This window comes from Ornithorhynchus anatinus, chromosome X1, assembly GCF_004115215.2.
Source record: "Ornithorhynchus anatinus isolate Pmale09 chromosome X1, mOrnAna1.pri.v4, whole genome shotgun sequence".
Classification (NCBI taxonomy): Eukaryota; Metazoa; Chordata; class Mammalia; order Monotremata; family Ornithorhynchidae; genus Ornithorhynchus; species Ornithorhynchus anatinus.
The window spans coordinates 64,245,516-64,270,689 of NC_041749.1; the positions used below are offsets into that span (position 1 = coordinate 64,245,516).

Here is a 25,174-nt window from a genome sequence, read left to right on the forward strand (position 1 = left end):
GAGCAGCCCTAGAGGAAGTCAGGCAGTGAACGGAAAAATTAATCTAAATTGCCTCCTCTTTCTCTTCCTCTTTTGGAAATGGTATATATCAGGAAAGTCACAGTGCATATGCTTCAAGCAGATCTCATGTTCTCTTAACCTACAGAGAAGAGGGGGTTTTAAGGGTGAAATATGGATGGGACCAATTCAGGTTTTATAGCCCAAATAGTTTTTTTGCAGCTTAATAATTTAGGGAAATTATTTACAAGGCAACTTTTGTATGGTGCACATTTTTTTCCATTACCAACTAAAGAGCTGAAGGCTTTTCTCATCTGCCCTGCACTTTACTCTAACCAGCCCCACCACACACAGGGCATATGTCACCTGCACATTCTTTGATGGCAGAAGGACAGGGGCAGGGCTTTTCATGTCAGGGATCACATATGTTGTATTCTGTTCTCTTTTCAATATGCTGATGGCCACTCTATTTTTGTGTCTGGCTGCGCATTACTGTGAAGGAATAAAACTATAAAATAAAAGAGGAGGGGGAAAAGTAGGTTTTAGTAATGAGGCTGCTGCTAATAACATCAGGAGCTAAAGAAAGGAGTCATTAAATATTTATTGAAATGTATTCATTAACATTTTCACTCTGCTTCCACTGGACAGTAGTAAACTTCCCTAGAGATTACCAGCATCTGCCATGATGCAATGGAAGGGAACTGTTTATGAATAGAAATATATAAACCTATTATTATTATCTTCCATACAAAGGCAATGAAGAGAATGCATTTAAAGGATCAGCATGGAAAGGCCCAGGTGGAGTTTAGAAAAAGGATATAGTGAGAACATCAGTGGGAGAATGCTCTAGGCAGTATTAAAAGTTCCCTTTGGTTTTAGTGTCTACATTTTACATGATGCTTTAGTTGCTGGCACTATTTTCACAGAACTTTAGTTGCTGGCACTATTTTCACAGAACCACCGCAGGGACACTTGTTTCAATGGGAAGTCCTTTAGAGGGTTACTTTTGTAAGTAGTTATTTGGATGCCTGTCCAGCCGACCATGAAAGTTTTTGTCATATGTACTGTTGAAAATATCCCACATGTAAAACATATATTTCCTAAATATTTGCCTGTTCATGTGGCACAGGCAAAATTGACATCTTGATGGAGTTCCTCTAAAAAACTGTGACCTGGTCTAGCATTTACAAGATGAATACAGACCTCAGCTGAGATGATTGTCAATCATGACACATTGAAAAGCAACTCAACATTTTGAAAGGTAGGCTAATTACTAGACACTTTTAAACAGCAGGATACCCCAAACAGCTTCTCTTTGGTAAGCTAAAGTGGGGTGACCATAAATAAGATGGACTGAAAAAAATGCTTTGAAGCACAACAGACTGGAGACCATAAACTCCTTTTTTTTTTAAACAGTATCTGTTAAGCACCTATTATGTGTCAAGCATTATTCTAAGCACTCTGGGTAAGTGCAAATTAATCCTTGTGGTCAGGGATTATATCTACCACCTCTACTATATTGTACTTTCCCAAGTGCTTAGTACAAGGCTCTGCACACACTAAATGCTCAATAAATACCATTGATTGATTGACAACACAGCAAACTTTCAAACAATGTGGTATAGTAGTGCACAGCTGAGAAGTGACAACAGAAGACAGATCACGGTGGCAAATAAGCAGAAATGAGATGACTGTCTTGCAGAGATTCAGGAAGATCATGACAGGCACCGATGGTAATTGCAGAAGCAATAAGCAGCAATCTAAATATATGCTCTAAGTGGAAGGTATTGTTGGTCTTGTGTTGGTTTTATTAGCCACACTTGTGCATCCTGATGAAAATCTCACTGTCAGGAGCAGTGTCTTCAAACCCAAAGGATAGCTGTTTATGTGTAGGTCTATTCTCGCACATATTACCATTATATATCTAATGCGTATATACACATACAGTACATATATACAGATATTATACATATATATGTATTTCTCTTGTGAGTCGCTAACTAGCTTGCTAAGTGCCCAGAACACTGTATACCTCTCCAAAACATGTCCAAGCATACTGAGGCAGTTACTCTCAGCTGTGAAGATAGGAGGTACGTCTCAGCCCTCAATAAAAATGCTGTGATGCATGATGGAAGTCTCACCACAGATTGCCATTTCGGATCTCACACAAAGGACAGCAGATGAGCAGCACTTAGAAAAATGCAAACGTCAAAATCCTTTTCATCAGTGCTTTTCTGGCATTAGTTAGGGTCTCTTTCCTTGATGTGCTCTCCAATTCAATGTTTCAACTTGAGTTTATCTAGACAAATGAAGACCGCTGAGAATAAAGATACTTCAAGTCCGCATCCTCCATTCCAAACTCTTACAGGAATTCTTTACAAGTAACCTTATTTAGCTTGATTCTGTTTCACAATCTCTGCCTCCCATTGTTCATCCTCTGGCAGAGTTGCAACAAGCAACAAAATGACCCAAAAATGGGCAATGAGTGATAAACCTAGATAATCCATAAACTACAAAATGTGCTCCTAAATTATATGAGAATTGACTGTAGATCCATGAAGTCACACTGTTAGCATACACTCAATTGACATTTAATGGTTTATGACATCAGACCTAATGTTCTAGGCAAATATGAGAAAATTTCTAATGACAAGATGATATTGGCAGTGCTATCATCTTTGGCATGAGCTATTTAAAACATCCATAATAATAATGTTGGTATTTGTTAAGTGCTTACTATGTGCAGAGCACTGTTCTAAGCGCTGGGGTAGATACAGGGTCATCAGGTTGTCCCACGTGAGGCTCACAGTTAATCCCCATTTTACAGATGAGGTAGCTGAGGCACCGAGAAGTTAAGTGACTTGCCCACAGTCTATATGGATCTGTTGGTGGATGGCAAGAGAAGAAAAAATTAAAAACTACATTTCCCAGGAGGCAAAAGGGCTGATTCATGAGTGGTGGTCCTAAGCAGAGCCAAGACCCTGGGTTCTCCTTATAAAGGGAGAAAGAGGCCAAGCTGTCTATTTGCTCACCAGATGCTGATTGGTGAGGAGATATGCTGATTGGTGAGATCTTCAGGGCTGGTTCTGTATGAGTAAGCTCCTCTCTCCTAATTAAGCTGATGGAAAGGTAGGCTAGGGAATTTTGGTGATCTTTTTTGGAGCTTTTTGTGTAAATCTTAGTTTGTGCTTTTAATTTGCTGTCTGAATTTGCTTTCTTTCATTCTTTGTAACTGGATCTATGTTTAAAATAGCATTTGATAGCAGACCTGAGTAGTCAGAGTTTTAATGTTCTGAAAAGTATTCAGGCAGTATCTTCTTTCTGAGCCTGGATAGAGTCCCCATCTCTTTTATGTATTTTGAATGCATGGTCTGGAGAAGGGCAAGTAATGCTTCTGTAGACATTTTTGCAAGGTTCTTCTTTCCTAACAGATGACTCAAAAATAACAAAGTTTAGGGGCTACAAATTAGATGATATGAGTCTGATATTAATAGTAAGGATTTTCAGGTTGAGTTGATGCTTTCTATAGCATTTGGGCATTAGTTGTGTCAGACTCACAGTCTTGTAAAAATGTCAACTCTTCCTGGATGTACCGTTAAAAGAAGAAGCACACTTGGAATTAATGTAAACTGAAAGCTTCAGATGGGGGAAAACTGTCTAAACACTGATGAATACCAGACCCGGATATTAGTGAATTCCTAATTTCTGAAATCTTGACTTCTGTTTCCACACTCTTATTTTTCCCTCTTCCCAAGTAAATCTAATTTTCCTTTCCTATCACCTCTTGCCTTGGATCCCTTCCTCTTGCCTGGGGTACCCTTCCCATTCAGCTTTGTCAAGCCTTCTTCCTACTCTTCTGGAAAGCTCTAGTACAAAATCACTTCCTCCATCAGACATTCTCTGATTAGTCTTCTCACCTTCCCAGTGAGACTATTCCAGTCAGCCATTTATTTACTTATTTATTTATTCACTTGTATCTATTGTTTATACACACACATCATATATATACTCTCATTCTGAACCATAATATAATCAATCAATGGCATTTATTGAATGCTTACCATGTGCAGAGCACTGTACTAAGCACTTGGGAGAATACAACAGAGTTAGCAGATACATTCGCTACCTACATCGAGATTACAGTCCAGAAGGGAAGAGAGACATTGATATAAAACATTTATAATACATAATTTGATAAGTACATAAAGGTTGTGGGATTGAGGATGGGTCAGATATCAAATGTGTTTGATCAATTTGTGCTTTTTCCCCATTTGATTGTAAACTCCTTGAGGGCAGGAGCCCCATATTACTACTTTTGTATTTCCTCCAAGCACCTGTTATAGTGCGCTGCATATGGTAAGGACTCAATAAATATTGTAGATACTGACAGTGACTTATCCTTTCTTTGCACCGCTGCAAAAATGTTAATGTGATTCATATGGCTCATTCTTCTTACCTGCACCAAAAATTTATCCTTTGATATCAAAGTCTTATTGTGTCATGTTTTGTCACTTTATATAAACCAATTCAATGTAAAATAATGCTAAAAAGTTTTGGTTACACACATTCTCATCCCCCAGAGGAATAACCAATTCTAAGCTCTGGGGGAGAAGTAAACAGAAATGACGACAATACATATGTGTATTTCTTAAACCCTGAAGGTAACTTGGATTCCATGTCCTGATTTGGTTTTGCTTTGATTTGGGATGGCATGTGACTGAGAAGTAGCATGGCTTAGTGGAAAGAGCATGGGTCTGGGAATGAGAAGACCTGGGTTCTAACCTCAGCTCTGCCATTCACCTGCTGTGTGACCTTAGGCAAATAAGTTAACTTCTCTGGGCCTGAGTTTCCTCAACTGTACAATGGGGATTCAGTACTTGTTTTCCCTCCTATTTGGACTGTGAGGCCTTTGTGAGACAGGGACTATGTCCAAGTCTGTCCAACTTGTATCTACCCCGGTGATTAGAACAGTGTTCGATACATAGTAAGTACTTAACAAATACCATAATATTAATAATTGAAGTTGTTGTTTTGGTATTTTACCCATTAATGAATGGCCCATAGTTGCTTAGTGCAGATTTAGTGAGATTTTTCTTTGGTTTTCAATTCAGGTTTATTTTTAACCTTTGAAAATATCATGTCCTGGCAGAATACCATACTGAATATTCTGTTTGAAGTTATGAGGCTTTTGTGTTGAACATCAGATTGTAAAATCAAATGATTTATACAGGAGTGAGAAACAGAGTTGCCTAGTGGACAAAGCATGGGTCTGGGAGTCAGGACCTGGGTTCTAATTCTGGATCCGCCACTTTTTTGTCTCCTGTGTGACCTAGGATAAGTCACTTAACTTCTCCGGGCCTCAGTTACCTCATCTGTAAAATGGGGATTAAGACTGTGGGACATGGACTGTGTCCAACCTGATTAGCTTGCATCTATCATAGCACTTAGTACAGTCCCTGGCACATAGTAAGTGCTTACAACTACCATAAAACAATGAAAGCAAAGATTACCAGCAACAATCTCTCAGAATGCTAATGAATTTTGGCATATTCTGGTGAAAACAAAAATGTATAGTGATCAGTAGCATTAGGATATAATTTTTAATGGCCTGTGAGTTTTGAGAATGCTTAACGAGTGATGATTTATGACTTTCACAAGAGGATCAAATTATTCTGCATAGCCTGGACAGCTTGAATGTTCACCACATTTTTAAGCTTTAGCTTCCTGTGATCAATAGAATATCGTGATTGCTGTTAGTTGTATTACTGAGGTTTCGTTCCATTTTCCTGGAGCCTGACAGGATAAAAGAATTGCAGTGTCTTACAATATGGAAAACTGTTGATGGAGTAATGCTATAAAGGTGATATATTATAAAAACAAAGATGTCCATGTCTCTAACAGGGACAGTCTTATCGACTTCACCTAGTCCCCTTTGATGCCAATCGTGATTGATCATTGTTCTAAGGGTCTGAACTTCTGATAGCTAAAATGCTGACCTTTCCTATTTGTATGAGGGACTTTAATGATCAGCACTAGGCTGGCTAGCTGGCTGTGCATCTAGATAGGAGGTTTACACCCTCATGAAGCTCAGGGAAAATCAAAGATTGTCAGGCCCGTCTTGATTGGAAAATCTTGTGTAGAGAAGACAGCTTCCCACTCTGTCACCTGGGAAATGTTTTGTCTAATTATTAGCTAATTGTCCCAAAAGAATTCCATTTTAAATGTGCTCCTTTAAATAAATAGGAATGACTGGAAAAGAATTACATGAAACAGGTTTGTGCCCAGAGAGAACATTATCAAGAAGCCTGGGCAAATTATGCGCTTAATTTAACAGATGTTTAGTGAATAATTTCTAGCCTGAGTTTAATATTCATTTTGCCAAGCAGTATGTTTGGGGGGAGGGGGGCGAGGGGAAGATGGCTTATGTTTGACTATTACTTTCAGAAGTGCCAGTGAATTAAGTTCCAGTTCTTATGGAGAATGATAAAAACCTTCCTAGTTTCTCTGGATTTATGAAAATCATAGGTTGAAAGCACCTGGGTTATTAGTGGCTCAAACCATATACTTCAGAATCTGATTTGAGCAAATAAAGCTAATGTGAGCATTATAACTTTAATCTCAAAATCATTTAATGGAACATTTTGTCACTAGACATATTAAAAATGAATGGAGCCACTAAAATTCATGATTAATGCAACTGTCTTTATTTAGAACAATTTAAAATTTGTAATTGAAGAAGAAAGGATAGCTGACAAACTGGGCCCTAATGTAACACTTTCACTAGGGTGGGTGACAAGCTAGTCTTTGTTTTCAGAGATGAAAAAGAGTTTGTCACCTTCCCATAGCCCAGAGGAGACTGATTTTGCCTGTTCTTTTCAGGGAGACTATATTTCCCTAAGGTTCTGATTCCACTTCTATTGTCCATGGCTACCCTCAATTCTCCCTCATCCTTTTCCTTTTTTACTTGAGCAAACACTGTTAGGAAGTGGAAGTTCTGGGGATGCTGAGTCATCTCTCTCTCCAAGTAGCAGAACTAGCCCAACGGTAGCAAATCTTCATTTGCTGCTACCTCTCCTCAATTGATTCCTTAGAAGGGGTTGCTACCAGGATGTCTTCATCTACTTCTCCCCACCCAAGGAAGTCAAGGTTGGAGCAGTGAGACCAATACCCAGCTATCCAAGGTAGTATAGGTGAGACTGTCAGGGGTGCTTTTTCTCTACTTCCCCAAACCATCACCTATCACACTGGCTCTGTTATTTTCTCTTTGATAGTTCATTTAGTCTTGATGCCTAGTGGAAACTGATGGGAACTGAACATGCCGAACTGCCTTCACATTAGAAGAGGATAAATGTTTTGGCTGGAGAATCACTTCCACATTATCCTTGTTGTTGTTAAGTTTGGGGACCAAGCTTATAAAGGTGACCCTGTAAATAGATAATTTTGGATCTTGGGCATTGTCCACCAAAAAAGGCTGGATAGGGTTGCCGAATTATTTTTATCCCTCCCCTGACCGAATGTGAAACCCTCACGGTACCCATTCTGTTCTCTATATTGGCCAAAGAAGCTGGACATAAGCTTAATTCTGATTAAAAAATATACAGTCAGACCCTGGTCAGAAGAAAGAAAGCCTAGCCCTGGCCAGAGTCAGGTCAGAGTAATAACCCAGTACTCTGACTCTCTGACACTAGCATCAGGACGCTTGGAGGAACCATTGTTGCCCCTCTTGACCTCCATCCTAGTGCTTAGAGATGGAATCCTTTATCCTTTTCACCACCACACCCCAAACTTTCCCTCTAATAACTTATTATAGACTTCTCATTCAAGAATTTATCCAAATCATTTTTGAACCTACCGATGTTTTCTACCAATACAATTTGTTGTTGTAACAAATTCTATATGCCAACTATCCACTATGGCTAATCGGCACCCATGCAAGTAATCATCCTTTCAGCGTGTGGTTCTGCCAATGCTTCCTGCAGTTATAGCTGTCACCTCAGAATCATAATAGACCTGAAAAGGCAGCCCAGATGCAACGGTGAAGCCTTTATGACAAGAAGTAAGGTTGAAATTGTGATAGATGAAAAGACTGATGAAGCTAGGGAAAGGATAGGGTGGGAGGTGTCCCTTACCATTACCTTTAACTGTGTGAACCCCTACTCCCGAGTGATTCCCCAATTTTTTTTCCATAAAAGCTGATGGACATTGAGCATTTGATCCCTCCCTCTCCCCCGGACCTTTTCTTTTCCATGAAATCTGGACCCTGGTTTGACAGTATGTTCCCGAGACCCTGCATGCTACACCAACAGTTTTGCTTGGAACAAACTTGTGAGGTAAGAATAGTTCATATTCATACAAGAGCAATTTGTGGATATGCAGCTCAGAAGATCAATTTGATTTTACTCAGTTGTTGCTTGTCACTCAACGTTGAAATCCATGCCACTTGATCCCTAACCTTCCTGAGGAAATCTCCACACCAGCGTGGCTCAGTGGAAAGAGCATGGGCTTTGGAGTCAGAGGGCATGGGTTCGAATCCCAGCTCTGCCACTTGTCAGCAGTGTGACTCTGGGCAAGTCACTTTACTTCTTTGTGCCTCAGTTACCTCATCTGTAAAATGGGGATGAAGACTGTGAGCCCCACGTGGGACAACCTGATTCCCCTGTCTCTACCCCAGCGCTTAGAACAGTGCTCTGCACATAGTAAGTGCTTAACAAATACCAACATTATTATTATTATTATTATTATTATTATTATTACTTGTGCTACTGATTCCCAAAACAAGTATAAATCTTCCTGAAGTGGGCTAAATTTAAGCCAGACTTAAAACTAAAAATGGTCATACCCCAGTAAAAATCACAAAAGGTACACAATCCACCTTCCAAATATGTTTTAAGAATCTGATCATTTTCAATCAGTTTTTACATAATACCTTACCAGATACATTTGAAACAGAAACTACATGTAATGTGGGGTTGGAACAGCCATTTTAGAGGTGATATATGACTCTCTGTTGATCAAATTGTGCAAACAATAAGAAGGGGATAGTGTTCATTATCTCATATAACCCTAGTAACCCGAGATGCTCCTTGCTAGCCCTCAGCAAATGTTGGCTTAGTTACCCAGGCAAACACAAATATCACTCATCAGATGCTTGGTGACAGTAATGACCAGTGCATAGAGTCTGCACATGTTTTCAGATAATCATAGCAAAGACAGCTCTTTTGGGCCTAGGGCAACAAAAGCCAAAATACTTTACTGACTCTGACATAACAAATGATTGCAGCAGAACCCAATTACAACAGCCTTAATTAGGATCTCATCCTTGTTATAAATACAGTCATGTCTCTCTTTTTCCCTTTATGACCTAGGGCCTTGGTTATAGTTAGTAAACTGTGGAATTTCTTAAACACTATGTGCCAAGAGCTGGTGTGAATACAGAATGCACAAAGCATGCACTTAACAAACACCATTATTATTATTATTATTATTTTTATTGCTGTCCCACTAAAGGCTTACAATCCTAAGTGGTTCCAGGATCTTGTAGTATGTCAACTGCACTGATAAAGTTATAGCATTAGTGGAACCAAATGGCTAATTAACAGGCAATTTTTCTGATGATCCCTTTGGTCCAAGCCCAAGGGGCTAAAGGAAAGATGGAGAGATGAAGTAGGAGAAAGAGCTAGTTGCTGGATAGGGTAGTACCAGGGCAATTGAAAAGCTGGTGTTTCAAGGGATTTTGTTTTGTCCCGAGCTAGAAAATGATTTGCCATTTCAAGCAGGCAGCAAAACTCAGAAGGGTTTGTTTTTGCTAGTTTGTTTTTTGGCAGGGAATGTGTCTGTTGTTGTATTGTATTCTCCCAAGTACTTAGTACAGTGCTCTGCACACAGTAAGCACCCAATAAGTACACCTGATTGATTGAAAACCATAAAGACCAGAGCAGCTGAAGTAGCCAAGAGGCGAGGGAGAAGGGGAGCATGAAACACAGCTCCAGCAAAATAGGCCATTTCAAGCAGACTCATTTTCTTCACCTCCCTGCTGGGCGGGAAGAAGTGAAAAATCCCAAATCAGTAAATTTGTAAGGTGATGCAGAGCAGTCTTTGAAATATGGTGAGGAATTTGATTTCTAGCCCCTGCCACCTTTAATTTTTCAAATAGGTGAATATGTCCTTAAATCCTGCTTTTTAACCAAGGAGGTTCTAATCCCAGTTCCACCACTTGTCTGCTGTGTGACCTTGGGCAAGTCACTTAACTTCTCTGTGCCTCGCTTACCTCATCTGTAAAATGGAAATTAAAACTGTGTGCTCCATATAGGAGATGGACTGTGTCCAACCTGATTACTTTGTATCTACCCCACCGCTTAAGTACGGTGCCTGGCATAGTGAGCGCTTTACAAATACCATAAAAAAGAAACTGCACAACGTTTTTGGGCCCACAAAAATAATTACCATATCAAGTTCAGAAAGCTCAGATTTTGATCTTCCTGATCTTGTAAAGTTCTCTGACTTTTTTAAAGACACAAATAAGAGCTGAATGTGCCTCATCTGTATTTGAGCATCTACTGGGTGTCAAACACTGTACTAGGTGTTTGGGAACACATAATAGAAGTTAAAGGCAGAGTCCCTCCACTTGTATAATGGTGATACAAGTTGACAAACATACAAAAGGAGCAAAATTAAAAGCCCAGATAAACTGATAAAAATAAGCAAAACGTCAATACATAAATGATTATATATCTTGAATACATATTATATACATGAATGATGGGAAGCTGGAGGCAGGGAGATCAGTAAGGAAACTGGTGGCAAAGATTTGAATTGAGGGGGGGTAAGCTCCTTGAGGACAGGGATTGTATCTTCCACTTTCACACTGTACTGTTCAAAGCACTTTGAGTGCTTACTGTGTGCAGTGCACTGTACTAATATCATTGACTGAATGTTGGCAGTACAGGTGAAGCAGAAGGGGTGAATCTGGGAAATGATCCTTTATAACCACATGAACTCAACTATACAGGGGCCACAGACCCTGTAAAACCTGTTGTAAAAATTGTCATGTGATAATTTCACTTGGGATGGGGGTAACAATCAGGTAGTCAGAAGTATTCATACTTCTTCTAGTTTTACAAAATACTGGGACTTTCATTTTGCTGGATTAAAAATGGCTCAGTGGTTGAAATGACCTTCCATTACGATTTCCTGAAAGTTGTCTCAATCTTTTATTTTAGAATCTTTCATTCAAATTCAGTGCTTCATCCAATAGTGACTCTGTTTATCTGCCCTTTTTGTATTTAAAGATGACACTACTAAGAGATCTTGTCATGTGAGCGGGTTTGGCTGAATTTGATCCATTCCATTCATAATTGGAGTGTACATAGAGACTGTCCTTTTCTGGGTTGGAATATTTGCCAATTGCAGCAGTGGTCTCTTTTTTAATCTGCCTCTAATTATCTTGATCTCCCAGAAGCCTCTACTGAAGGCACAAAGCCCCCTTTCCTATTGCCCCAAACTAGGATGTTCTGTATGTCTGCTGTTGTCTCCCAACAAACTACAACTCCCATCCTGTTTCCATAAAATCATTATTTGCATAGACTTGTGATTTGTCCAGCCAAACACAGACAAACTGTTTATGTGAAGAGAATAGAACATGACACTCAAAGATATGGCTGATGTGCCCATCTTGTGCAGAATAGCTCTGTCCACAAAGACACTATACAAGAAAGTAAGGAGAGGCAGCACTAAATGCTCTTGTAGCCATTGATGATGATTTATTGAGCGTTTACTGTGTGCAGAGCACTATACTAGGCGCTTGGGAGAGTTCTATGCAACAGAGTTGTTAGACATGTTCCCTGCCCACAACAAGCTCACAGTCTAAATGGGGAGACAGACTCCATCTGTACTCATTCCCTTGGAGAACTCATTTACTCCCATGGCTTTGACTACCATTTCTATGAAGATGATAACCAAATCTACATCTTCTCCCCTGATCTCTCTCCCTCTCTCCAGGATTACATCTCATCCTGCCTTCAAGACATCTCCACTTGGCTGTCCTCCCATCACCTCAGACTTATGTCCAAAACAGAGCTCCTTACCTTCCCACCAAAACCCATCTTCTCCCTGACTTTCCCATCACTGTAGACGGCACCACCATCCTTCCCGTCTCACAAGCCCGTAACCTAGGTGTTATCCTTGACTCCTCTCTCTCATTCAACCCATATATTCAATCCATCACCAAATCTTGTCGGTCCCATCTTCACAACATCACTAAAATCCGCCTTTCCTCTTCATCCAAACTGCTACCACATTAATACAATCACTCATCCTATCCCATCTAGATTACTGCATCAGCCTCCTTGCTGACATCCCAACCTCCTGCCTCTCCCCACTCCAGTCCATACTGCTGCCCGGATCGTCTTTCTACAAAAATGTTCAGGACATGTCACCTCCCTCCTCAAAAATATCCAGAGGTTGCCCATCCACTTCCGTATGAAACAGAAACTCCTCACCATTGGCTTTAAAGCATTCCCATCACCTTGCCTCCTCCTACCTCACCTTGCTTCTCTCCTTTTACAACCCAGCCCACATACTTGGTTCCTCTGGTATTTACCTTCTCGCCGCCTGTTTCGCCACTGACCCTGGCCCACATCCTGCCTCTGTCCTGGAACGCCTTCCCTCCTCAAATCCGACAATTACTCTCACCCCCACTCTCAAAGCCTTATTGAAGGCACATCTCCTCCAAGAGACTTTCCTAGCCTAAGCCTCACTTTTCCTCATCTTCCACTACCTTCTGCTTTACCGTGACTTGCTCCCTTTGCTCTCCTTCCCCGCCCCCCCACTGCACTTACGTATATATCTGTAATTTTATTTATTTGTATTGATTTTTCTCCCCCTCCCCCCCAGACTGTGAGTTCATGGTGGGCAGGGATTGTCACTGCTTATTATTGTATTGTTCTTTCCCAAGCACTTCATACAGTGCTCTGCACACAGTAAGCGCTTAATAAATATGATGGATTGAATGAATAAATAAATTACAGATATGTATATAAATGCTATGGAGCTGAGAGTGGGGTGTACTATAAAGTGGGCTTTTAGCATTGGTCTTATTATAAAATTGATTGCTTCTTTGAAAAGTAAATGGATATTAGTTTGTATAACTGATCAGAAATTTAGATCTTTTTAACACAGGCCACAGTGTAAGATTTAGTAATTTCATCAATAGTGACATTTTAGGGGAGAATGCCCAAGAAAAATATTTAATTGAAAATACTCTTCTTGAGATTTATTTATTTATTGATTTATTTATTTATTTAGCTTAAATTGAGATGCAATATTTCAGCTAGGCTTCTGGAAAGCTGATTTTAAATATGACCTTTTCCTTCCTTGCTAAAAAAGGATCATTATCAACATTATTTGACTTTTATTTAGTGGCCCAAATCCAACTTGAATGTACAAAGGAAAAAAAAAATCTGAATTCAGGTTGATAGTTGGAAACAAGATGTCTTCTAGTCCAGCTCTGCTTGGGTAAGAATTGTTGTGAAAGGCTAGGGCAATGGATTAGAAGTGTGTGAATGTGTGTTCATGTGTGCGCACACACACACACGCACACACACAAAGATGAAACTACTGATGGTGAGAGTTTATATCTGCATGGAAGTATAGCCCAAATGACTAATGTGGGATGGACACATCCTGTTTCATTGTTTATAAGGTAGAGATAGTTCCTGCAATGCTAATGGATTTTTTTTTTCCATGCAGGGCTTTCCTGTTTTCAGCCCTGCCTTTAGTCAGAGAGAGCAGCCTCTCTCCCCATTTGCGGCATGCCAGGTGGATCTACCTATTGTAGTTGTCTCCGAGAAGGCTACTGCTGTGTTTCATTGATTGAGACTGCTTCCCTATGTCTTTAAATTGTCTTTTCTGCCTTCCCACCTTAGTGTGTCACCTTCCAGTTCATCATATGACAGCTGTTTGGGTAGCCTACTATTACCTTTCTCCTCACATGTCCCACATAGTTAAATTGTGTTGCTGAGCATTGCTTCAATATTGGTGAGCTGGCTACATTCCAGAATGTTGTTATTGGTAATTTTGTCCTGCCACTTGCTTTTGGGTATATTTGTAGGTGATGATGATGAAACTGTCCTAGAAATCAGATATGTTTTCTCTTTTAGGTCCAGATTTCACAGCCATATAAAATGTTGGACACCAAAACAGCTTAGTATAGGAACATTATACCCCAGAGATGCACCCCAGGCAGCATGGCCTAGTGGAGACAGCCCCATGTGGGACAAGGACCGTGTCTATCTGATTACCTTGTATCTACTCCAGCACTTAATATGGTGCTTGTCACATAAGTACTTAACAACTATCACTGTTGTTGTTATTTTTATTATGCATTGTCAATCTGCCAAAAGTCATGCCAGCCTGTTTGTTCATGTTTCTTCTTTGTATATCTCTGCATTGTTGAACAGTAAACTGGCTAGGTAGCAAAATTTGGTGACCGTATTTAAGTTCTATATTACCAGTTAAAATCTTTGCTCGTGTATAGGGCTTTATGTACAAGCTGGTACATAAGTTTAGTTTCCTTGTAAGCTCCATGTCTACCAACTCTCTTATATTGCAATTTCCCAATTGTTTAATACAGTGCTCTGCACACCATAGTGTTCAATAAATACAATTGATCAATTAAAAATAGTGATGTACTGAATCTTCAAAGTGATTCAAAATAATTTGCATGTTTCTGTGTGTGTGTGTGTGTGTGTGCGTGCGTGCATGCATGCGCATGTGCATGTACAACTGTCATTCCTGAACAACCATCTCTGTGTGGCTTAGTGGCAAGAGCCCAGGCTTGGAAGTCAGCTGCACCACTTGTCTGCTGTGTGACCTTGGGCAAGTCACTTAACTTCTCTGTGCCTCAGTTACCGCATCTGTAAAATGGGGATTAGGACTGTGAGCCCCACGTGGGACACCTTGATGACCTTGTATCTACCCCAGTGCTTAGAACAGTGTTTGGCACATAGTAAGTGCTTAACAAATACCATTATTATTATTATTATCTTAAAGCCTTGCTTTGTAGCTGGACTCTTCTTTCTACACACCACTGGATATAGTATGTGAATCAACTGGGGATTCTGTAGTAAAAAGGGCAAAGTGAAGTAGTTATTGAAGAGCATTTGCATTTGTCATTGCAAATTGTTTTCTCTGGTTGATTTAATATATATAAATTATATATATATAATATGTATATGATATATGCATATATCTATAATTATATTTATTTTGATGCCTGTTTACTTGTTTTGATGTCTTTCTCCCCCCTCTTCTAGACTGTAAACCCAGTGTGTGCTCTGTTTTTTGTGGAACTGTACTTTCCAAGTACTTAGTACAGTGCTCTGCACACAGTAAGTGCTTAATAAATATGATTGAATGAATTATTAGAGAAAGGTGAATACCCCTACTTCCTATCTCAACCACACCGTGGAAATCACTTAGGCAGAAAGCTCCAAGACAGTGGATCCCATCAGAGAGTGAAATAATTTTTACAGGCCTCTCAATCTACTGTGATGCTTTAAGTTTCTTTAGGCGGTTTTCTCTGAGAATCTTAGTGTAAGATGCCCAGATTTGGGGTGATTCAAAACTAATTGGCATGGGTCCACAAAGGAGCTGGGCTAGAGAAGGAAGAGAGAGAGGGAAGGAGTTAAGGGGAAAAGGAGAAAAACCACTACCAATTTCCTTCTCCATCACTGATCTTTATCTTTACTTCCATACTCTCCCAAGAGCTTAGTACAGTGCTCTGCACAAAGTAAGCGTTCAATAAGTGTTTGAGAAGCAGTGTGGCTTAGTGGAAAGAGCACGGGCTTGGGAGTCAGAGATCATGGGTTCTAATCCCAGCTCTACCACTTATCAGCTGTGTGACTTTGGGAAAGTCACTTAACTTCTCTGTGCCTCAGTTACCTCATCTGTAAAATGGGGATTAGGACTGTGAGCCCCACATGGGACAACCTGATTACCTTGTATCTACCCCAGCTCTTAGAACAGTACTTGGCACATAGTAAGCACTTAACAAATACCATCATCATCATAGTCAATAAATATCATTGATTGATTTGATTGACCTCTGTTAGGTGGCCCCAGCACTATTACCTGAGACAGGCTCCCACTGCTTGCTGCTGCTGCCTGTTCATTGCCCACTGGTGTCTCCACAGCATCAGTTCTGTCCAGGTGGGGTAGTGGCAATGCACAGCAGGGGGCTGGGAAATAGCAGCATCAGAGTTTCCCACACAGTCAAAAATTCATCCTCCAACCCTGACAAAAACTCCTATTTACTTCTCTCAGGGCCAGTTTAGCCACAGTGGTGAGAGTGGCAGTGACTACTTTTGCCACTGATTAGCAAGAGAAGGATTTTTCTTTCTCTTCAGCAGTGACACAAGCTACGGCTGTTGCCACAGCTGTGTCTGAATGGTTTGGTTTTGCCACCCCCAGAAAAAGGCAAGACCCTTAATGAGTCCCATCTTAGCCTTGTTGGGACATGGAACAGAGCTCCCAAAATTGACAGTCCTATCTAAAGTGGTATCTCCACTTTATCTCAGTGCTTTTTGCAGACATTATTTCCTTTATTCCCATGTACCTGAGCTCAACCTGATCACCACCACTTTATAGGTAGAGAAACTGGCCCTGTGGATGTGAAGCTGGATTTAAAAACCCAAGAATCCTCTTAGGTGGAGGAGTGGTGCCAAGAATTCATCTCAAGTAGAATACTCCAAAGCACAGTTATTCCTTGGTTTGTTGCCTGATACAACTTCCAAAGAGGGTACAAGTTTTGCCAGTTTATGAGTCTAGTTTCCCTCAGAGTATACACAATGCTGATTGCTAAAGAACAATGTCTGTAAGGAGATACTGGCTCTTCTTTTCTGTCTTCTGCTGTTGGTGTATTGGTTGTTGCTGCTTTAATCTAACGATGTTTTCTCACATGCCTCTTCCATCTGGCTGGTCACTGGCATCTCTTTCCTTCGGTACCCACTCCAGCTGTAGTCTGTTTTGCCCAAAGAAATACTTGCCACAATTCACCTCCAAAATGGGATCTCTGACTTTGCTGCAAAGTCCATTTTAAGGAAAGTGGTGTGCAGCTCTCAGACAGTGAGTCAGAGGCAAAATACCCTGTTCTCTGTGGAGCGTACTGCCCTGACAAGCCCAGTCAACCTCTTTAGGGGGTGTTCACTAAATAATTCACAGAAGCAACCTGATCTGACATTCATCTGGTTTAGTCCCTAGGTGACCTTGACCACTATCTGCAATTTTGTTACATCTTTAGGTTGTGCCATTTCAAGATGCCTCGAAGAGGGATAGGCAATATGACAAGAAACCTAACTGATTGACATTTAATCAATGTACTGCAGAGAAAAAAACTATTATTTATGGAAGTTGACAACATAAGAATTTCTATGATTAAACAAGAAGGATTTAAGTTCCCCTAATGTGCAAATGGAAACCTTTGTGAGGTCTCCGAGATTTAAGTTTTCCTACAACGTAGATGTACTGTGATCTGGAAGTGTGGGTGCTCTTCCTAATTAATGGGCAACTATGAGAATTTTGCCATTTCAGTTTATCATATGTTTGCTTATATAATAATAATAATTGTGGTATTTAAATGCTTAATGTGCCAGGCACTGTATTAAGTGCTGGTGTAGATACAAGAAAATTTGGTTGGACACAATCCCTGTACCCCATTGGGCTCACAGTTTTAATCCCCATTTCACAGCTGAGGGAATGGAGGCACAGAGAAGTGAAGTGACCTACCCAAGGTTACACAACAGACAAGTGGCAGATCTGGGATTAGGACCCAGGTCAATGCTTAATTTGGGAAGGGATTTTCTATATCTGTCAATAATTTATTTTATTTTGGGATTTGGGGATCCCATCTTGGCTCTGAATTAAACAGCAGCCCAGGGCAGAGAGGACATCTCCATATACAGTTCCTGTCCCATAGAGGGTTCAACCTTTCTGCTGACTACTATTTGCCAAGTTGGTCTGCTGAGGTGATGCTGATGCTTGGTCTACTGCATCAGCCTCCTTGCTGACCTCCTAACTTCCTACCTGTCCCCACTCCAGTCCATACTTCCCTCTCCTGCCTTTTTGTTTTTTCTTTGTTTTTTCTACAAAAACGTTCAGAACACATCAACCCACTCAAAAAATTCCAGTGGTTGCCCCCCCACATCAAACAAAAATACCTCACCACTGGCTATAAAGCACTCCATCACCTTGCCCCCTCCTATCTCATCTCGCTACTTTCCTACTACAATCCAGCCCGCAGACTTCACTCCTCTAATGCTAACCTTATCTCTGTGTATTTCACCTATTTTATCACTGACCCCCTCACCCACATCCTGCCTCTGGCTGGAAACGCACTCCCTCCTCAAATCCAACAGACAGTTACTCTTCCCCTGCTGCAATAATCGGCGTGGTGTGGTGGATAGAACGTAGGGCCGGGAGTCAGAAGGTCATGGGTTCCAAATACAGCTCCACCACTTGTCTGCTCTATGACTTGGGGCAAGTCACTTCACTTCTCTGTGCCTCAGTTACCTCATTTGTAAAATGGAGATTGAGACTGTGAGCCCCACGTAGTACAGAGACTGTGTCCAACTCGATTTGCTTGTATCCATTCCAGCGCTTAGTACAGTGCCTGGCACATAGTAAGCGCTTAAAAATGCCATCATTATTATTCCCCCCTTCCAAGCCTTAGTGAAGGCACATCTCCTCCAGGAGGCCTTCCCTGACTAGCCCTCCTTTCCTCTTCTCCCACTTCCTTCTGTGTCACAAACTTGCTCCCTCTGTTCTCCTCCCCCCAAGCCCCTCAGCACTTATGTACATATCTTTAATTTTTTTTTATATTAATGTCTGTCTTCCACCCCTGCCAGACTATAAGTTCATTGTGGGCAGGGAATGTGTCTGTTTATTGTTGTATTATACTCTCCCAAGTGCCTAGTACAGTGCTCTGTACACAGTAAGTGTTCAATAAATACTATTGAATGAATGAATGGATGTGCTCTATGACAGTGTCTACCAACTCAGCATGGCGTAATGGATACAGCATGGGCCTGGGAGTCAAATGGTCATGGGTTCTAATCCTGCCTTTAATCCACGTGTCTGCTGTGTGACCTTGGACAAGTCACTTCACTTCTCTCTGCCTCAGCTACCTCATCTGTAAAATGGGGATTGAGACTGTGAGCCCCACATGGGACAGGGACTATGTCCAACTCGATTTGCTTGTATCCACCTGAGCACTTAGTAGACTGCCTGGCACATAATAATTGCTTAAAAACACCATCATTATCATATTGTATTTTCCCAACTGCTTAGTACAGTGCTGTACACACAGCACTCAATAAATGTGATCGATGAATAATAATCCACTGATATATCATTGTTCTTCACTGTGTCTTTAAAACATCTATTTTGCTCTTCCAGCCTGTATGTGCCCCTTTTCATTGGTAACATTGAGTTACCATGGCAGTAAGTGGAGTAGAATGGTTAATATGGGAAGGGGTAATCTGATCTAAATACCTCCAAAATCTTTTTAGAACAAAGTCAGAGGCCAGGATGCTCTGAAGATGCCATTTTAGAACTTGAATTCTGGCTATCTTTCTCCTTTTCTTTATTTCTTCTATCTCTCTTTATTCCCCCTATTAAATGATGGGTGTAGAAAACTGGTTTGAACTGTACCAATTTGTCCTAAGTCACTCTTAGCAGGTCATGACCTGCACTGCCATTAAGAAGTCATTTGGACATATTTTCTAGTGTCATTTATTTCCCTGATACCTCATCCACATAATAATCAGATGACTAAGGCAGCTGTTATTTTGGAAGATTGGATATCCAAGTACTATGTACCTTGCTATCCTCTCATTTATGTGAACTACTTGTACTCTGGTTAATACAGTGAGAATACAGACATGTAGGCTGTTCATTGTAAATTATTAGTTTCCAGAAGCTCCCATATCAAATAGCATTTTTTTCATCTAAGTTAAGGCTTATATCTGCCAGTAAAGCATGTGGTGTTATCAATGTTTTCAAAGAAATCTGCAACAGTAAAGATAATTTTTTTTTTACTTTTTAAACTTCATTGTAATAACCTTTTTATTTAGCTTCATTTTTTTCTCTCATTGTAGTTAGATTTATCTGTGAGGGGGGAAAAAAGAAATGGGTCCCTTTAAAATTTTGTGAATGGGGTTCTTGGAACTGCTGGATCAAGAATAGATGTAATATAGCAGGTTTTAAGGAATACAGTACAGATAAAAGAAGAAAAAGTCATCATTTCTAGCTTGGAATGGGTTGCTTTTTAAATGAGAAAAGAAGATGAAATATCCAAGTAAGTCAGAGAGGGAAAGACAGACAAAAATTACCTCCAGGAGATTCTTTTCCCCAGGCATTTTTCCTGGGAATGCTGTCACGTACATGCATGCCTGCATTTTGCCATTTTGGTTTTGGTACACATTTTTCATATTTTTAAAGTGCTTACTATGTGCCAGGCTCTATACTGAGCACTGGGGTAGATACAAGATAATCGGGTTGGACACGGTCACTGCCTCAGAGAGGGCTCACAGTCTTAATCTCCATTTTACAGATGAGGTAACTGAGGCAGAGAGAAGTGAAGTGACTTGCCCAATGTCACACAGCAGATAAGTGGCAGAGCTGGGATTAGAACCCAGGTGGTCTGACTCCCAGGCCTGTGCTCTTTCCACTAGACCCCACTGCTTCTCCCCTATTACCTATGCATATTATGAGTTGTTTTCTTGTTGAAAGTACATAAAATTCATATTCTATTTTTTCCTCCCAGTGGGTGAGAGGAGAAAAATGAAGTGCCTCTATTTTGTAAGAACTGAAAGCTAGTAGAACGTGGGGCTTCCTTCCAAAGAAAGAGAGGAGAAACATGGGGAAGACAGGAAAAGGAAAAGGCAAGGGAGAGGGGCAGGGTGCTGGAGACTGGGGAATTAGAGGGTGAGAATCAAAAACCCACTGTCATGCCCTGCATATAGAAGAGCCACTGAGGCAGGGAGAGGTAAGAAATAGCAGTAATCTCCCTACCTCCCCCAACCAGCTTCCCAGCTGAGGACAGAAATCTAGGGAACCAGTGGCAATAGCTGCACTTAGCTGCCTCTTACTTCCTCCTGCCTCTCTCTTTTAGGCCAGCTTGGGATAGCAAGGGCGACCACCTTAAGGCACCATAAAGTGAGAGTGTAGGCTCTAGACCCCTCCCAAAGATGGTGACTGCCTGACTTCTCTCAAAGATGCTGGTATAGCTGACCTTCACAAAGATGGAAGCCTGAAGGAAGTGACGCATTAGCGGGTCATACGTCTGGACCTCGGAGTCCAGTTGCCCAAGGCTTCAGTTGAGGAGTGGCTACAGGGGTGGGGAGGCAGCAGGGGAATACTTTTTCACCCGTGTTGGATATGCTTTTATTATATGCTGCACTTGCAGCGTAGCACAATATCATCATTTGGATTGGAATAGAGTGGGCAGCTAATTCTTCCTCGCCCCAGGGTAGTCGAAAGTCTCAGTCTGCAGCTCACCAGAGTTTGACTGCACAGGTGAAAGTCAAACTTTTGCTTGTCCCAGTGACTTTCTGTGCAAGTGTTAGGACAGTAGGACAAAATGCACACCTGTCCTGATGAAGGCAGGGTAGGTAATCACTTTAGTGAATTCAACCTTACTCCTTGATGGTATACTCTATGAGGAGTCATAAGTATGTGCAGCAACATGTAATTTCCTGGGTCTTCTTTCTGATAAATTTGAAAGCTGAAAGTATTCAAATCCATTTCTATCAGAATATGCATTATGTCATTTTGCTCCATCCTTACCTCTCCCATGTGATTGCTTTTCACCAACCCCCACCCCACCTCGAAATTGCTACAAGAACTAATGTGGCACTACAGTGAAGAGCAGTGGGAAGCACTATCAATCAATCAATTGTATCTGGAAGGTATCTATGAATGGGGGGGTGGGGGAGACAGGAATTTTGATTACCACCCCCAAAAGGAAATACTGATAAAGGGGGTTTGATTTCTTTAATAAGGAGTCTAAATAAAGTTAAGCACATACTATGTGTCAAACACTGTTCTAAGCAGTGGGGTAGGTACAAGTTAATTAGGTCGGACACAGTCCCTGTCCTGTATGGAGCTCACAGTCTAAATAGGAGGGAGAACAAGTATTTCTTCTTCTTCTTCTCTTGAATTTAGAATTTGAGTGAGAAAGAAGCTGTAGGCTGAGGACTGTAAACAATATGATTATTTAGATTAATCTTCATTAATATGTATTGCTCACCTAATATGTGTAGAACAGTGTATTTGGGAACACACAACAATAGAAGATTTGTCCCTGCCCTTGAGGATCTTATATGATTCCACCAGCTCTGTATTTTTCCCCTCTACATCCCTAATTTTCCCTCTTGTAACCAATTTTGGACCTGGCCTACAGGCTGGATTTCTTCTATACCATTCCAGGGAGCTGGTTATCAATCCCTTCCTCATCTCCAGGGAAGGAGCTTCAACTGCCAATATGACAACCGGAAATTATGAGAGTCAGAAACATCAGTAGACTAGAAAGAGTATTTATATTTTTTCCCTGTCTCACAATTGCAAAATAAAAGTTGGAATAAAAGGTTGTTCACCTAAATTCCATTCTTCTTGTTAACTTTCCCCCCAATCCAGATATTAATATCTTAAGACCTTCTTTGAACCTGAGAAGTAATCTGAAGTAATCATGAATTATCACAGTTACATATAACAAAGACTCAATTTAACTTTCCCATACAAAACAATTCATTTAAAGCATCAGAAACTCCAGCTGCAGAAGAAAAGCTCATCTTAGTTTTTCGGTACTCTGCACATGGGAAACTGGCAATATGTGTCTCTGGTCCTTAGGGACACTCTTGTGCATGAGAGAATGCATTGATTTCCCTCCACCTTCATATTCACCCCCAGCTGTTTTTAAGCATATTCATGGATAGCGATTATTGGTCTTGGTGATAGGACTTTAGGATGGATGAAAAAGCTCTTCAAATGCAGACTTGAGAGCAAATATGTGGGGTCAAATGTCACCTAGAACTGATCTCTGTGGGGTAGGTGAATACCTTTCTGGAGTTGGAATGGAGAACAAACCAGATTGGTAGAGAAATGAAATGTGTATGAATGCAAATCTGAATTGAAGTTGAGGAAAAAATAATAAAGTTGTTCTGTGGCTCAAAACAGTTTTGGAAAAAATCCTCTCATTTCATTCAGTCAGTCATATTTACTGAGCACTTACTGTGTGCAGGAAGAGCTTGGAAAGTACAATTCAGCAATAAAGAGGCAATTCCTGCCCACACTGGCTTACAGTCTGGAAAGGGGGAGACAGACATCAAAACAAGTAAATAGGCATCAATATAAATAAATGTAATTATATATATGTACATATATGCACAAGTGCTGTGGGGCAGGAAGGGGGGGTTAGAGCAAAGGGAGTGAGTTGGGGAGATGTGGAGGGGAGGGGAAGCTGATGGAAAAGGTGGGGGGCTTAGTGTGGGAAGGCCTCTTTAAGGAGGTGAGCCTTCAATAGGGCTTTGAAGGGAGGAAGTGTGATTGTTTGGCAGTTTGAGGAGGGAGGGCGTTCCAGGCCAGAGGTAGGACATGGTCCAGGGGGCGACAGTGGGACACGTGAGAACAAGGCACAGTGAGAAGGTTAGCACCAGAGGAGCTGAGTGGGCAGGCTGGGAGGTAAAGGGAGAGAAGGGAGGTGAGGTGAGGTAAGAAGGAGCAAGGTGATGGAGAGCTTTGAAGCCAATATTGAGGAGTTTTTGTTTGATAAACAAAGCATTTTGCACAGTATGGCAGGCATTTAATAGAAACAGTCACTCTGGTTAGTAAATGCACCCAGTTTTGTTCACCTGCAAATGAAATCACATTGTAGAAGGAAAGTGAATGTCTCTTGAAGCCACTTTTTATGATCGGAGTCTAGCCAGTTGCTAACAATAAACTCATGCAAACCAGTTTTTGGTTTGGAGGTTTTGGGTTGTTTTTTTTCCCCCTAAGCAGCCTTGGGGATTATTGATTTGTGAGATGGCTGATTTACATGTAAATGCATAACAGAGTTTGGGCAGTGGCAATTTGAACTGTCCAGATGCAAAGACTTTGACTTGCTGACATCACTGCTTCATTAGCATGCAGGAGATGAGAGCACTGCAACAGCAAAGATTCTGTCTCCGCTAGCTACCTAGCTGGCACTTATTTTTGATGAGCTGCATGTTTCCTTGTGCATATCTTGTGCTTAGAGAGCAAAGTGGACATACTCTCGCTGTCTCCAAGGGTCATTTGGTAGAGTCCGAGTTGAGAGTCTGTTGGATTCATTTGGATTGTCGGAAGAGGATATGGTAGTGAAGGGAGGGGAAAACAACGCAGCTGGGATTGGGAGGAAAGCAATTTAAGCTATTAAGCCTATCCAAACACAGGGCAGGAATCACTCTTTTCCTGCTGATGCTTTCTACAGAAGAATTTCTTTCAAGCAACACTGTTTTCTGTGGGTCTGTCTTCGGAACAGCTTTGAGAAAAGCCTGCTGCTCATTACAAGACACAGTTTGGAAAGAGAAGGGGAAACAAAATGCTTCATTGCACTGCAGTGTTGATTGTGTTCTTGGAAGTCATACGCAGAAGGAAAGTAAACTGTAAAAACTGACAAGCTCAACGGATCTAGCCGAGCCTTTCTTTTTAGCTTGGTGTTTGCTTCGTCGTTGGAGGTGGGTAGGATATATTCTCTTCTTTGCAAGTTTAAATGACAGCATGTTTCTAGGGAGAATGAGCAGTGTTTTCAATAATTGATCATTCTCTGGAAACATGAAGTGAAAAATTAACTTGCCAAAATCCTGTTGTTAGTGACCGTTAGATGGGTTGTTGGGGTTTTTTTTTTGAGTTTGTTGTTTTCATTTGGAAAGGGAAAAATTTTTAAATCTGTGGTTCAATCGCCAGAAGTACTAAAGCACTTAAACCACAGGGCTCTCTTTCTCTTTTAAAGAGTGTTCAAAAAGCTAAACTATTAAAAAAAAAAAGATCCAGTTATGTTAATGCACAGTGACAGTCACTTTAGCTTTAGAAAGTCTGTACTAAATTTGTTAAGCTTAGTTAACTTCAAGACAGAATTATACTTATTTCATTTTTGTTTTGAGTT

At 40.8% G+C, this 25,174-nt stretch overlaps 1 protein-coding gene across 3 annotated transcripts in view; it reads left to right on the forward strand.

Moving 5' to 3' along the window:
• PRICKLE2 (prickle planar cell polarity protein 2) overlaps nucleotides 1–25,174 on the forward strand; it is a 278,984-nt gene that overhangs the window by 149,445 nt on the left and 104,365 nt on the right. Inside the window, exon 1 of one of the 3 annotated variants that reach the window (XM_007668266.4) lies at nucleotides 24,240–24,746. The exons of the other annotated variants lie outside the window; for them this stretch is intronic. The gene's annotated coding sequence lies outside the window, so the exon portion shown is untranslated. Of the gene's footprint in view, nucleotides 1–24,239; nucleotides 24,747–25,174 lie in introns of those variants that run through there. 3 annotated transcript variants of the gene reach the window in all.